At 36.1% G+C, this 13,696-nt stretch overlaps 1 protein-coding gene and 1 long non-coding RNA gene across 20 annotated transcripts in view; one reads left to right on the top strand and one right to left on the bottom strand.

Annotated features, from left to right (window-relative positions):
* The window catches only part of LOC309641747, a 112,336-nt gene extending 111,054 nt beyond the window's left edge, over nucleotides 1-1,282 (top strand). Inside the window, exon 2 of the long non-coding RNA XR_014252748.1 lies at nucleotides 56-1,282. This is a non-coding gene — a long non-coding RNA (uncharacterized lncRNA). The remainder of the gene's footprint in view (nucleotides 1-55) is intronic.
* ERC1 (ELKS/RAB6-interacting/CAST family member 1) overlaps nucleotides 1-13,696 on the bottom strand; it is a 415,918-nt gene that overhangs the window by 329,516 nt on the left and 72,706 nt on the right. The window lies entirely within an intron of this gene.

Here is a 13,696-nt window from a genome sequence, read left to right as displayed (position 1 = left end):
TTTTTAAATGTAGATTTATATTTACTGATAAAAACTACAGTTACAACATATTAAGAGTAAAAAAGCAGATATATAATAGCAAGTATAGGATGATCGCGATTCTAATTTTTAAAAAGTATATACATGCAGAGAAAAGTCTAAAAGGATGCAAACGATTACCAGTGTCTGGGTATGGGTAGACTTTACATTTTTCTTCATACTTTTTTGTACTATCTAAATCCCCTACAGTAAGCAAGTAATCAATAAAAAGGGACATTTTTTACCTTTAAAAATAAGAGAAAAGACTTCAGAGATGCCTGCTTGGCTGTGTTCAATTTGCTACCACTTTGGTTAAAAGGGAGGGAACAATAAATATTTACTATAAATAAAAAATATCATAAGAAATAAAAATACTTCTGTAATGTTACACAGGAAATAATTAATGGTTATTTGGGGGAACGGAGGAAGGCAAGACGGAAGGGAGGAACGAACTGGAATCACTGAGGGACAACATGTAAGAAAACTTTATTCTATTCCGCATAAAAATTTTTTTAACTGAGGTGTAACTGACATTGAAAATTTTTTAATAATAGCTTTATTGAGACATAATTCACACATACCATAAAGTTCACCGGTTTAAAGTGTGTAAGTCAGCAGTTCTCAGCATATTAAAAGTTATACATTGATCACTACTATCTAATTCTAGAACACTGCCATCACCCCTTAAGAGAAATCCCATATACATCTGCAGTCACTTCCCAGCCACTTCCCATCTTTCTCTCCTCCTAACCCTCCTCTTGAATTTGAACTAAATGTATGTACTACCCACCCAAAAATTAAATTTTAAAAAATGCCTAATGATATTTTTCAGCCTCAAAAAGGAAGGAAATGCTGACACACGCTGCAACATGGATGGACACTACGCCAAATCAAATAAGCCCGTCACAAAAGACAAATATTGCACGAGTCCACTTACATGAGGTCCCTAGAGCAGTCTACCTCACAGAGACAGGAAGCCCAAGAGTGGTTGCCAGGGGCTGGGGAGACGGGAGACAGGGAGTGACTGTTTGATGGGTGCAGAGATTCAGTTTTACAGGATGAAGAGTTGTGGAGATGGATGGTGGTGATGGCTGCACAACAGTATGAATGTACCTTATGAACTGTACACCTGAAAATTGGTTAAGATGGTAAATTTAACATGGTGAATGTAAGCTGTATTTTACAACGATTTTAAACACTGGGGAAAAAATATGCCTGCCATAGAATTCCAACGTGTTGATATTAAATAATTTACTTATAACTATTGATAAATATTTAGTTTGGTTCTCATTTTCCACTATTATAACAGGCACCTTCACATGTATATCTCTGCACATTTATCCAAATTTTTCCTGGAGATAAATTCTGAAAGGTGGAATTCCTGGATCAGAGGGTATGCAGTTATGATTTTAATACACACAACAAATTATCTCTAAAAGGGTCTGTACAGATTTAAACTTCCACCAAACGATGTCTGAGCACTTTCCTATACCTTTGACAACTGGGTACTTTCTTTCTTCTCTTTCTTTTTTGGGCTTTTCTTTGATTACAAGTAAGACTGAATATCTATTCATGTATCTACAGGCGCTTTGTATTCCTTCCTTTGTGACTCATCTGTTCTTGTTCTTTGCTCATTTTGTTTTGGGGACATTTAACCTTTCTCCTAATCCACTTTAAGATCTTTTTATATTTGGAAAACAACCTTTTGCCTGCTGTGCATGTTACAAATATATTTCCAAATCTGTCATTTTTCTTTTAACATAGTTTATGGCAACTTAAATACAGAATTTTTTTAGTGCAAAGATAAGAACCTCTTCTTTTATAGTTTCTGGTTTTGGTATTATGCTTAGCAAGTAGTGAACTTTCAATTATGGCAGTCTTCAAACTCTCGAAAAGCACTGGCTTTTTCTTACGAAAAATAAATTTACAATAAAATTATCAGGTATTTGAATTCATGAATATGATTCTTTAAATAAATTTAACTACCCGCATCATGCTGTAAAGATTCTCAACAGTTGTTGGAGTTCAAAATCCTTAATAAAAAGATGTGTCAAAATGCTAATTCTCTGAAGCCTATAATCAACCTCCAGTTTCATTCTTTACCTTTGGAAGTCAAAAAATCCAAATAAATTCTGAGCAAGTTTATCCCACAGGGAAATATCAGAAGTTAAATTCAACAATGAAACTGATTTCTAGGTACAACTGTCCCTCCTTTTCTGGACACTCATCACCAAATTCATTCAAATCAGGAGAAACAGATGTTGACGACAGCTAACAGTCTCACATACACTTTAGCACTTGTGATTATACTAGTATGGCAAGCACTGTTTTGGTGAAGAAAGAAAATACAACAACTAATGTGCCCTGCTTCTTCAGCTCTGCTTGCACCCATTTTACTAGAATACAGAATTAAAATGATGCTCTGACTGGTAGCCGAGAAGGCTACACAGCAATTTTCTCCATTGAAATGGGAATCAGCACCCCTTCTTCAGGCTATATTCAAGCTAGATTCACTTTATAAAAATTCCTGCCAACTCCCCTGGGAGAAGAAAGAAGCAGCAGGCAATAAGCCAGGCTGCTCTTTCTCTAGCACATTCATACTGAAGATAAAGTGAGCATATCTGCACATATCACATTTACCATGATCGACCAAAAACACATGCTGAATTTAGTAGGACAATCTCAGTTGTCAGATATTAGGAAAATTTCTACTTGGGAATTCTGCTCATGACACTCTCCAAAATGATCTCACACTTCTCACATTCCAAATTGTACACCAACACTCACTAGTCTACTTTTGCTCACTCTAACACTCAGCTTGAGCTGGAAGACTGGAAAAATAACTGCTTAAAATTTAGTCCAAGGGTTGTGCTAAAATTACACCAAGCTGTATCTCAATGAAATGACAGGATGTTGTGAACAATAGTAATGAAAATTCTTAAATCTCTGATAGGGTTTATGATCATTTTTTAGAAAAATACATCTCAAAAACAACAAAAGATCACAACAATGCTTCATATATTTTAGACAAATATCAGAAGCTCTTCTGAGGCAAAACTTCCATTAGTTTCTCTGAACAAGAGAACGCTTTGATCCAGTTTATCCTGATTTCTAAAATGACAGAACCAAGGAGTCTAGAGCTATTTTTAGTTACAGAAAAAGAATATTATGGATACATGAAAATGGCCATCATCACAAACATTATACTGTATCCCAGAGAGTTCAATGCACTATTTGTCAGGATAACCATTAGAAAAAATACCAGTACTGCATCCTATTATGTTAAATTAAGAACAATTTTTTTCTGAAACATGTAAATACATACATTGAGGAAACTTTATCAATGCAAGATGCAAAAGAGTTTATAATAATTCTTACTAACATCACTCAAGTCGATCCTCAGGCTCTGTGATGTTCTGATCTGTGCTGTACTGTATGTGTCCCTAAGAAGAGCACTTACCAGCCCAATCTGCAATTTATTTCTTTGTATCTGTCTTCAGGAAAAACTTTCTAGAACTTGGGACTTTCATCTTTTTACTCTAGGGCACAGCACAGTGTTTGGTATAGTAAGTGCTCAATAAATTTTTGATGAAAGATTGACAAAAACAAATTTTCACGCATTATTTTGAAAGTAAATGGCTACTGGATAGTAGATGCAAATCAAGTCCCTGGAAAATTATATCTTTCCCCTATAACAGAGAGAATTACTCTTATTCTGTAACAATTAGTTCCTTACCAGCTAACACAGAAAAAATTCTATCTCAAATACAAACTGGCCAAAATACTAAATGCAATCCTAATTTTAAAAAAAATGTTATACACTCTGGATTTATTTGTGTTTGATCTGAAGTGAAGAGAAGCATTTTCAAATAATTAACTGTCAACAAGAATCTTTTATACTTTTAATACTATACAACATACACCAAAAGTGTAGGATAGAGTTCTTATCCAAAAACAGAGCTTACAAAGTGGTAAAACTTAATAGCTATATATACACACTCACACACCAGCACTATACCTTATTATAAATTTTAAATTAAGAATATTCAAGAACGAGAAATGGGACACATAAAAGCACTTATTATATATGCAACATGCTCAAATGAAGTTTAGATTCTATAAGATCACTAATGATTTGGATTCATGAATCTTTAATATGAAAAGAAAGTATTCTAATTTCTATCATTTTAGAAGAAACTCAAAGTTTTTTAATGAGTCTGAATCTCCAAGACTGAGACAAAGGAAGCGCCTCTAAGGTAGTTCATTTCGTCTGATCATTAGTCTAGTATTCTTTCCGTTGATTCTTTCAGTTGATGACAAGGATTTATTTTCTGTGCAGCAAAGCACACTGTAAACTCTCAAATATTAAACCAAAACCAAGTTCTCAGACTGATCTAAATAAACACCAGCAAGAGACATACTACAATGCAAGAAACAACCACACCAGAATTCAAATGGATAGATTCAATTGTTTCAATGAATGCTACTTTGAGCTTATTCTCCTCTAAAAAAGATGTCAGAGTCAAGTAAATGAACAAGCAATTATTCCAGATTCCTAGCAGCTACTCTCTGCTACTGAATCCAGGAGAGAAAAAAGAACATCTGCCTTTATGCTAGCATAACCCAGAGGCGAAATTAAAGAATAAACAAAAATACTATCAAAATGGGGAAGTCCCGAGGTCATAATACATTCTATTACTGTGTGCTCATCAAGACAACAACTCAAGTGACAATAAACTGATTTTAGTACAAGTTCTAGAAATTCCAAATAGCTTTCAGTTACCCAAACTCCCATACCATTTACTTAACCCTTAGCCTCTACTTAAAGAGTATATGTATATGTATAACTGATTCACTTTGTTATAAAGCAGAAACTAACACACCATTGTAAAGCAATTATACTCCAATAAAGATGTTAAATAAATAAATAAATAAATAAATAAAATATAAATAAATAAAGAATATCCTCTACCTGTTCCCTCACTTTCACTCCCAGCTAAATCCTACCTGTCCTTTCATCCTTAGATCAGGCATTATCTCCTCTAGAAAGCCTGTCTGACTCTCAAACTGAACAAAAGGCAGAAATAGAGAGGAAGGAATGGGTGGAGGAAGAAAAGTACAGGAAGAAGAAAAGATAATATCCCAAACCAGATATTACAATAGTAAAAATATCATACTAAGCAATGTCAGGATTGAAGACGTCATTCCATTAAAAAATAACATCAAGATAAAAAAATTTTTTAACCTTAAAAGTAAAATCAACCAGCATACGGATCCTACAGTAACCATTTCCATAGTGTTTAACTTGAGAATGCTCAGTACCAACAAAGCAAAGGCAGAATTAAATACAAGGGACCATAAAGGTACTGTTCAGTCTAGCAGCATTTTAAGTATCAACCTCACTTCTTTCTTCATGCTCTACAACCCAAAAGTTTCAAGCACCTGCAACAGACGTCAATGAGGTTAACAAAATTCCCAGATTAGTCCCTGAAATACTAGTACATAAATCAAGAAGAAAGAAGGGTAAAGAAAGAAGAGTTAAGCGATACCAATCAGCTGTGAACATGTTAAGAGCTAACCCTGGCAATGCTACAACTGGGAGTGGATTCAGCTGAATAAACACACACAGGAGGCAGCAGCTTGGCTGTGAGGCGGGGGTCCCTGCTGACATTCAGCTGCAGCGCATGGCATAAAAAGCTAACAGGGGCTAATGTCTGTGCCCCACAGAGCTATGTCAACACTGAAGTCACTGTGTGCCCAAAGCTTTCCAGAAGCTATAGAATTCCTTTTTCCTTTTTTTCCCCTCCTTTTCCTCCAAAGAAAGAGAAGAGGCAAGGAAGACTGATATTGAGGGAGAGTACAAAGAGATCATGACCTTACAATCTTACAGAAAAGCACTCGTGTACACTGTCATTGTTTAAGATGCTTTCACACACACTATCACTAAACTGTGTTAAATTGAAATGAAGCCCATCAAAATTATTTACATAAATAATTCTGTCTTGGGGAGAAAATAGCATAGAACATACATGAAGAACATCAGCTAACCAGAATAAACCAACCAAGTTACTCACATTTTTTTCAAGACTTACCTCTTTAATAATGGGCTTTCTTGTAAAAATCAAATCTACACTAGGCAACTGATAGACTACAATAGTCCACTGTTGTATTTTGTTCTAGAGATACTAAGACCAAGTGCAGTAAGACAAGAGAAGGAAATCAAAGGTATAAGAATTAGAAAGCAAGAAACAGTCATTATACAGAGATTGTAGGATGAAAACTCAGAAGAAATTACAGACAAAATATCTGTATAATTAAGAGTCCAGCAAGGGACTTCCCTGGTGGTCCAGTGGTTAAGAATCCACCTTCTAATGCAGAGGACGTGGGTTCTGCATCCCACATGCCACGGGGTAACTCAGCTCACGTGCCACAACTACAGAGTCCACCAGAGCCCACGTGCTCTGGAGCCCGCGCACCGCAACGAAAGATCCTGCATGCCGCAAGGAATATCCCGCATGCAGCAACTAAGACCTGATGCAGCCAAAAATAAAACAAATAAATAAATAAATATTTTTTAAAAAAAGAGTTTAGCAAGCCTGGCACATATAAGATCAACATATAAAATTTAACTGCATTTCTCTACAAGGAACAAATCTTTAAAAAGTGTAATTAAAAAAAGAGAGAAAGAGAATCTTGATAAATAAAACCAAAGAAGCATCTGGGGATAAAATAACAATAAAAAGTCAAACTATTATGGAGAAAATCATAATTGTTTCAAAAGCAAAACACCAAGGTATAAATATTATTTTTTTTGTATACAATCCCTTAATTTTTCCATGGCAACCATCAAATAAGGCATATCAAAGACTCTTTTGCACATGCTTCTGTAAAAATGTTAAGTAGATAAAAGAAATTTTTAAAAATTAATAAAATTTTTTTGAAAATCAATTTAGGTAGTAGACAGACAATACAAAAGATTGCTTCATGTTTTAGCAGCATGTTGAGAGGAAATAAAACCATATGGGATCTTCATGGGGTATTTAAAAGGAAAATACATTTGTTTTCTTGACTCTCACCAATTTTATCACATAAACTCCAATAAATACATGTGTTATCATTATTTTCATTTATCTCCTACATCCATATTTACTCATCACGTTGTATTTTCAATTTGAATACTTAGGTCTATGACCATAAAATCTTTCACTTCACTTCAGCTGACTGCATACTTTTAGGGGACAGTTAAACATGCACTTACCCTATGACCCAGCGATTTCACTCCTAGATATTTCCGCAAGAGAAATAAAAACATGGCCACAAACACATCTGTATAAAAATGTTTACAACCGCTTTATTCATAAGAGCCAAAACTGGAAACAACCCCATCAACAGGAGAATGGATAAATTGATTATGCAATATCCATGCAATGAAAACTACTCAATATTAGGATGACTATGGATACATGCAACAACACGAATAAACTTAAAAAAATATATATAGTACACTGAGCAAAAGAAGCCAAACACAACAGAGTACAGACTACATGGTTCCATGTATAGGAGGTTCTAGAGCAGGCAAAACTAATCTAAAGTGAAAGGAATTAGAACACTATCTATGTGTTCGGGGCAGGGAAAATACTGATTGGGAAGGAGCTCAAGGGAACCTTATGGGATGATGGAAATGTTCCATATCTTCGTAAGACTGCATTATACGACTACTGGCATTTGTCAAAACTCATGGAACTATGATACTGAAGATTCATGTATTTTGCTGTATGTAAACTATACTCCAACAAAAAATAAATATATTAAAAGAGAAAAAAGTAACAGATATAGGTCAGAAAAGGGAAAAGCAAATAAATATTCAAGATAATTTCTTAACAAGTAGGAATGACTTCACTTAAAAGAAAGAAGGATAATTTAGTTGATTTTAAGAACACTTCCAGTTCCAACATGTATTATGCTCTATCACCTAATTCAATTGTAACCCTGCATTCTTAAAAAGGTTAGAGAAGAAAACAGAAGCTTGGGGCTACAGAGACTCATTCAAATATATAACAACGTATGGAAATCACCATCAACAATTTGCCTTATTTGCTTCAGATATCTCTCTCTCTCTCCCCCACCCCTCACTGTTGCTTTTTTAAAATTCATATAAGTGATGTCATCTGTTCTTGATTCTCTTTGCAAATTGCTCATGTTACTCAACATAATGTGTCTGAGAATGTAAACTGGTATGGCCACTATAGGAAACAGTAATGGAGGTTCCTCAAAAAATTAAAAATAGAACTGCCATTAGATCCAGCAATTCCACTTCTGAGTTTTTATCCAAAGAAAACAAAAATAACTAACTCGAAAAGATATCCGCACCCCCATGTTCACTGCAGCATTATTTATAATACCCAAGATATAGAAACAACCTAAGTGTCCATCAATGGATGAATGGATAAAGAAAATGTGGTGTGTATATCTATACACATATGTGTATAGATATACACAATGGGATATTATTCAGCCATAAAAAAAAATAAAATCTTACCATTTCGGGGGGGGGGAACCACAAGCTCACAGATAGAGAACAGATTGGTGGTTGCCGGGGGGGTGGGGACAGGGAGTGGGTGAAATGGGTAAAGGGAGTCAAAAGGTACAAACTTCCAGTTATAAAAATAAATAAGTCCTGGGAATATAATGTACAGCATGGTGACTATAGTTAATAACACTGTATTACATATTTGAAAGTTGCTAAGAGAGTAGATCTTAAAAGTTCTCATCCCACGAAAAAAAAGTTCTTTGTAACTATGTGCGGTGATGGATGTTAACCAGACCCAGTGTGTTGATCATTTTGTAATGTATCCCAATAGCAAAATATTGAAACTAATATAATATTATATGTCAACAATACTTCAATTTTTTAAAAAAGTATTTGAGATTTATCCACACTGATATACATAACTCTAGTTCATTCACTTTTATGAACTGTATAATACAGGTTTCACAATTCCTTATCCAAAATTCTAAAATCCAAAGAGCTTTAAAAAGACTAAATTTTTCTCCAAGCTTAATGCAAAAACCTGACTCAACTGCTATGAGGCTATTTACCATTTATTTATCCAATTTAATATGAATATTCCTAAGTTTTGCTACAGATTTAATATGTTTGATTACTGGGTATTGTCCAGATCCCAATGGGAGTATTACACAATATACAGTTTATATACTGGATTACCTTTCAAAATCTGAAAAAAATCTAAATTCCAACATACATGTGCCCTAAGTATTTTGGAGGAAAGGACTGTGTACTCATATTCCATTTTGTGAATAAATACCAACTTATCCACTCACCTACTTGAGGAACAGTTAGATGTTTTTCCACTTTTTCACTGTTACAACAAGCACATGTACATCTACCTGTCTCCTTGTGCACATGTGCAAAAGTTTCTCTCAAGGAGACATACAGAAATGAAACTGCCAGGTAGTAGAGCGTGTCTTCAACCTTACTGGTCATTTAAATGTACCTTTTTTAATTTACTATAAACAAGATGCATGACACAGATGATAAAAGGGAGCAGATATCCAGCCTATAACTTTCATATCTACAGAACCATTAATCATATAACACTTTCCATTAATCATAAAACCACTTTCCTAGAAGGAAATTTTTGGTGGAAATGGATTGGGTTGCTACTTAAAAAAAAAAAAAAAAAGCTAAATGATTGTGCATTCAATTCCATCCATAAGGAATAAAGACAGTGTTTTCAAAGAAAGTTATTACTTATGAAGCTACTTTAATTAGCAGAGCCCTAGTATCGCTGTAAGACTTGAGAATTTTTTTTAAAAAGAAACAATTCTGGGCTTCCCTGGTGGCGCAGTGGTTGAGAGTCTGCCTGCTAGTGCAGGGGACACGGGTTTGAGCTCTGGTCTGGGAGGATCCCACGTGCCACGGAGCGGCTGGGCCCGTGAGCCACAACTGCTAGGCCTGCACGTCTGGAGCCTGTGCTCCGCAACGGAAGAGGCCGCGATAGTGAGAGGCTCACGCGCCGCAATGAAGAGTGGCCCCCACTTGCTGCAGCTGGAGAGGGCCCTTGCACAGAAACGAAGACCCAACACAGCCATAAATAAATAAATAAATAAATTTTTAAAAAAAAGAAAAAGAAAAAATTCTATCCATAGGATGGATCTTTTCTCTCTTAAAGAAGGAATGAGAGAAGAAACAGAAAAAGATTGGAAAGAATCCTAATTTCTCTCCGCTCACCCTATTTCCTAAAATGGCATCTTTCCCTGAGAATCCCCACAAAATACAGCTACTTTAATCTCAGTACCAAAATTTTGATGTCAAAGATTCCTATAAAAATGATCTTAGAGATAAGGACACTGAAAATCTGAAAGCAACAATAATCAACAGTTTCAAGAATTTCCTTTCTATCCCTTTCATATTTATTGGAAAATAAATAAATAGGCAGGCTTCTTTTTTCTCTCAGGTATTTGAGAAACAAAAAAGTAACACAGGGATACCTGATTCATTACTAATGTTTAAAATATTTTTAAACTAAATTTATGAATTGGGATAGATGCTTATATAATTCTTTTTTTCTGACAGCTTTTAAGAACACATTCTTTGATCTCCATATTATACGGAAAATTGGCTTTTTAAATAAAGCTACTTGCTTAACCCAAGGTATCTAAACAAAAACAAGAAAACTTAAATGAGAGGTTCACAAAGGAACATTTGATGACGTTAGTGAACCTAAAATATTTCATATTTCTTATACAGACTTAAGCAAAAGAAAATATGAATCCCAACGTATAGACAAGTGCCACAAAAACACAAAACCTACAGGAACACAAGAACAGCACTTTATCCTAGGCGGAAAAATGAACCCCTAGCCTATTTCAATACCAGAAGAATGACAGATTCTGAGAGGGCTCTGGCTACCTTGGGAGTTCTCTCCATCAAGAACAAGAACTAGTAATTAACATGAAAGAGTCCATTTCAGACAATTCTGCCCACAAAGGAGGCAGTGCTGTTGAAAAATAAACTTAACCAAACATTGGAGAACAGAAAAAAAATACTGAAGTATAATCCCTCACTGACGGAAGAAAGATCTTTAGTTAGTAGCAGGCATTAAGCTCCCTGACAGAGATACAATGGCAGGTGGGTATAATAAACACGGTCTGTCTCCATATAAAGGCAGATAAGACAGATAACGGTGGATAAGAGAGTCATCAATCCCAACAGCAACAAAAATACACAATTATAACTGCAAACAGGGATAAAAGCTATAAATCCAAGGTAGTAAAAGATAAGAGAAGATTTGGGGGCTGGGTGAGATCTGAAGAATGAGTTAACTTCCATTAACTATTTAAAGACACAACACTTCTACTGTGAGGAGAAGACTACTTAGGTGAAGACCCTCAAGAAGGAGGGGGCACAGCACATTTGAGGGATTAAGGAGACTGAGCACCAAGGAAGTGTGACAAGAGTTTTGGACTTTAAGGGCAACAGGAAGCCCTGAAAAAGTTTTGAGCAGAGTATGATCATCTCTACCATCATCACTAATAGTGATGCCGGGCACATACTACCACATTTAATTCTTAGAACAAGTACATGAGGTAAGAATTATATAACCATTTTACAGATGAGGAAACTAAGGTTTGGAAAGACTTAGCAGCCTGCCAAGCTCACATAACTAGTGAGTGGTGGAGCCAGAATTCAAACATCACATGGGCACTTTCAAAAGCTCAGACTGGCTGCAATGAGGCTGCACATCAGGGGGAAACAGAAAGACTGGGGAAAATTGGGAGACCACTGCAATAATGTCAGCCAACAGCAACATGACCAAACTATGACAGTGGCTGTGGGGTGGGAAAATGGATGGCTTACAAAAATACTTCAGAGGAAAAAGATCACCAGGATTTGACTGGCAGGGTGGGAAACGAGGGAGTGAAGCAATCAAGGAAAATTCTGAAGTTTCTGACTTAAACACCATGGACAAGTTGGTGGCACCATAAACAAAAATGGGAAAAAATAAGGAAGGACCAGAATTGAGGGGAAATCTTGAGCTGAATGTAATGTGCTTTTGAGATGTTGAGAAAAGGTTTGAGGGAGCAACTGGGCATGTGGGTCTGGAGCTTAGAGGAATGATATGAGCTAAAGATGTTAAGTGTGGAAGCTCTGATACACAGATGTTAACTGAGGCCAAGGTAGTGAATGAGCCTTCCTAGGAAAAGAAAACACAGCAAGAGGAGATAGTCATAGGACTGATTCAACATTAGATGGCAGGCAGAGGGTAAGAGGCGGGCAAAGGAGACAAGAGGAGCAGTCAGAGAAGTGGGTAGAAATCAAGAAAACAGTGTCACAGAAACTGAAAGAAGTTGCTAAGGACCCTTTCTCTAAGGGGAGAACACAGACCAAGAGAGATTTGGCTCTGGGTTCAATTCCTGGTTCCATCAGGATGACTTCAGTGAAGTTAACTAAATACTCTGAGCCTTAATTTATTAATCTATACTATGAACATTATGAAACTTAATCTAAAGGGTTATTATAATAATTAGCAGTAAGACAGAACACCTATAACACTGTAAATTATCAATAAATGGCAGTTACTGTTGTTGCTCCTGTTTGTAAAATCAAAAGGTTTGGTTAGTGGCTTATTGAACCCAGCCCTGGGAAGCCCTAGGGGTTCTAAAGAACATCTTCAGGGAATGCCTGGCAGGGCCACACTGGGGCATCTGGGCTCCCCAGTCCTGTCTCAATCAGAACAGCTTTGCCTTCTTTTTCATTTTACTTCTTAAAATAAGTTTTAGGGACTCCCCTGGTGGCACTGTGGTTGGGAATCCACCTGCCAATGCAGGGGACACGGGTTCGAGCCCTGGTCCGGGAAGATCCCACATGCCGCAGAGCAACTAAGCCCGCGCGCCACAGCTACTGAGCCTGCGCTCTAGATCCCGGCTCCACAACAAGAGAGGCCACCGCAATGAGAAGCCTGCACCCCACGCCACTCGCCGCAACTAGAGAAAGCCTGTGCGCAGCAACGAAGACCCAACACAGCCAAAAAAATAAATTAATTAATTAATAAATAATAAGTTTTATTTTCATATCTGAATAATATTCATTTGAAAAAAGGGGTCTGCAGCTTAAAGTGTTTTTCAAAAAGCAATGACTGGATCATCTCAATAGTCCCTTCAATTCATTTGGATTACAGCTTGTAATTCTTTTTTTTTTTCTTTTTCTGAATTTTTGAAGTTTATATTTTTATACAGCAGGTTCTTATTAGTTATCTATTTTATACATATTAGTGTATACATGTCAATCCCAATCTCCCACTTCATCCCACCACCACCCACCCCCCCCCGCCACTTTCCCCCCTTGGTGCCCATACGTTTGTTCTCTACATCTGTCTATTTCTGCCCTGAAAACCGGTTCATCTGTACCATTTACAGCTTGTAATTCTTCACCGAAGTAAAACATGTGAGAAATAAGGACAAAAAAACACACTTGATAACATAATCCCTAACATGAACCTTATTATTTATGATTATTTAATTAGAATAATGGTTATAAATCAATTAGCTCTGTTTATCTACTGAAAATTGTACTAGGGTCAGTGCCATTACTGCCATTGAAGCACCACAGCCTTATAATAGCAATTTTTTGTTTGTTTGCTTAAGATTATAACCG

This window comes from Balaenoptera physalus, assembly GCF_965194825.1.
Source record: "Balaenoptera physalus genome assembly, chromosome: 13".
NCBI lineage: Eukaryota > Metazoa > Chordata > Mammalia > Artiodactyla > Balaenopteridae > Balaenoptera > Balaenoptera physalus.
This window is presented reverse-complemented; position numbering and strand designations above follow the sequence as displayed.